This window comes from Tupaia chinensis, unplaced genomic scaffold (assembly GCF_000334495.1).
Source record: "Tupaia chinensis unplaced genomic scaffold, TupChi_1.0 Scaffold000374_1, whole genome shotgun sequence".
NCBI lineage: Eukaryota > Metazoa > Chordata > Mammalia > Scandentia > Tupaiidae > Tupaia > Tupaia belangeri.
In genome coordinates this window covers 916097-919179 of record NW_006159872.1, presented here as the reverse complement: position 1 = coordinate 919179, position 3083 = coordinate 916097, and positions in this window count along the sequence as shown.

Here is a 3083-nt window from a genome sequence, read left to right as displayed (position 1 = left end):
CGGGCCCTAAAAAAAAAACCCCCCAAAAAAAAAAAAAAAAAAAGAAAGAAAAGAACTAAGTGTTGAGCAGTTTCACATGCAAAAGGAAGGAAACGGTCACAGGGAGACCTTTGAGGAGGCTGGTTTAACAAAGAAGGAAAGAGGGCAAGCTGCCCGGCTTGATAGATAACAAATATCAGTAATATCCAGCGTTGGAAAGGGCGGGGAAGCCAACGTTTTCGTGTGCTGTTGATAATATAAATTGAATAGTACTTTTGGAGAGACATTTAGCTGTACCTATTCAACATATTCATGGTTCAAGCCTCCGACCCAACATTCCCACTTCTGGGAGTTCATCCTACAGAACAATTCCCACAAATGCACAGAGAAACGTATGCAAAGACACGTCGTGCAGCATGTGTATAGTGGCAACCTGGAAACAACCCAAACGCCCGTACACAGGGGCTGTGACATTCACCATTGTGCGGCCACACAACAGACCACACGGAGCCACTGAAAAGAATGATGCAGGGCCAGCAGATGACCTGGTGGGTAAGGCGCTGGACTCCCACGTAGCCAACTACAGTTCAAGTCCTGGACCTGGTGGCTTGAAAATCACACCAGGCACATGTGTACGTGTGCCCGAAAATCCCAAGAAGAGAATAGAGAAAAAAGGATTGTGGGTGGCCATCCTCTCTGAGGGTGACTTCTCACTTCACCTCTCCATCTCTCTCTGGCAGGCACATGCGCCCTATGGCAAAAACCTATTTTTAAAAAAGGGGAAAAAGTCATGCAGATCTATATGTATTTTTATAAAAATATGTCTAATGCATTTTCATAGTTAGGAAAAAACAAGTTGCAGAATGAGCAGTATAGAAAGTACTATCCTATTTTTGTTGTAAAACAGAAATAATATGTTGGTATGTGTATACAAATTTTGGAAAAGAATATGCTAAATTGTTGATGAGAGTTATTTCTGAGGGATTTGTTGTGAGGGGTGCTCTATTTTCTCTATTTTGTACATCTATTGCATTTGCGTTTCTGTATTTACACATTCCTTCTGTGGTCAGAAGACATGAAGAGGGGCCAGTGGCAGCACAGCCAGACACACATGGGACAGGTCCTGGGTCCACGTCCTCGGACCTCCCTGAGCATACTGGGCACGCGTGTGCATCATAACCCAAGTGGCTGAGGCCAGGGATGGATCGCGGCCTGAAGACTCAGTTGAGGGTGCCTGTCTCTCTCTCTTTCTCTCTCTCTGCCTCTCTCTCTCATGAAAGAAATTATTTTTAAAAAAGAAACCATAAAGAAAACAAAGGCATTGGAAGCGTCAGGTCAAACGAGGATGGTAGCCGAGGGAGTGAAATAAAGAGACAGAGGTGAGGGTTGTTGATGAGGCAGAGTTTACAGAACATCCACCATGAAAAATTTTTTAGAATTATTTTATTTTTTATTTATTAATATTATTTTTTAATTTGCTATAGACCATATGCATTCACCAGAGAGAGAGAGAGAGAAAGCGAGAAAGCAAGCCACATGGTCCAGGACTTGAACTCCAGTCAACCATGTGGGAGTCCGGCGCCTTAACCACCACACCACCCGCTGCACCTACACCATGAAATTTAAATCTGGATGATTGGGAAACAAATTGAAAACCAGGGGGCAGCAGTTGGCATAATAACTATGTCACTGGACTCCCATGTAGCCAACCATGGTTCAAGTCCCAGACCCAGTGGCTTAAAATCACACCCAGCGCATGTGTGTGCGGGGCCAAAGAGTGGAGAGTGGAGGAGAAGGGATTGCCATGTGGCCCCCCCAGGGGTTGATTTCTCATTTTCTGTCTCTCTGTCTCTCTCTGTCTTTCTGGCAAGCACATGTGCCCTATAGCAAAAACCTCTCTTAAAAAAAAGAATCAAAAATCAGTTTGTTAGCAACTCACCATGAAATAAAGTCGCATTTTATTTAAATGCCCAGATTATGACTGGTTATCTCTCACAGGTGACAGCCACCATACTGGGCCTATACTTTTCTTTTTTCTTTTTTTTTTTTTTTTTTGGAGAGGTTTTTACTATAGGGCGCGTGCGCTCACCAGACAGAGAGAGAGAGACAGAGAGACAGAAAGCGAGAAATCACCCTCCAGGGGGGATGACCACACCACAATCCCTTCTCCTCCATTCTCCTCTCGGGATCTTGGGCACGCACGCACACACGCCCGGCGTGAGTTTTAAGCCACCGGGTCTGGGAGGCAAACTGCGGTCGACTACATGGGAGTCCAGCGACATAGCCATTACGCTAACTGCTGGTCCCTACTTTTCTAGCTACTTAGTTCCAGTGTGGCAAAAACCTTCCATCCTCACTGCATAGCAAAGACCAGGCTGTCAATACCACCCTTTGATCCAGGCAAAATGGCTTACAAGCATTGCTGGAGAACAGGGTGGCCCAGCAATTCTGCTCATAGGTGTATCCCTGCTATGGCTTAACGTCTCCCCAAAATTCAAGTGTCAAGATGTAGCTATGGGCCAGTCCTGTAGCCTAGTAGCTAAGGGTGCAGGATCTCATGTGGCTATGTGGTTCAGATTCAGGACCAACAGCCTGAAAAACATCCACGGTGCATGTGCACACATGCTCCAGACCCCACACGATGGGGTTAGAGAAAAGGGACTATGGCGTTACCATGCCCCACTGGGGTTTTTTTCTCCTCTCCCTCCCTCTCTCTTTTTATCTCTCTGGAAAATGCATGTGCCCTCTGGCAATTAAGAAAAAAATATTTAGTTGTGATGAGATGAAGAGAGTGACGCTTAATCAGGTTATGATGTTAAAAGGTGGAGCCTTTGAGAAGAGATTAGAATTAAGGCCATCAGGGGCCTGCAGGTGGCGTGGTGGTTGAGGCGCTGGACTCCCACATGTCTGACCACGGTTCCTGTCCCAGACCTGGCAGCTTTCTCTCTCTCTCTTTCTCTCTCTCTCTCGTCAAATTGAATAATAATAATTTTTTAATTAAATATTTTTTTAAAAAAAGAATTAAGGCCGGGAACCAGCAGTTGACGTAATGGCTATGTCGCTGGACTCCCACGTAGTCGACCGTGGTTCACGTCCCGGACCCA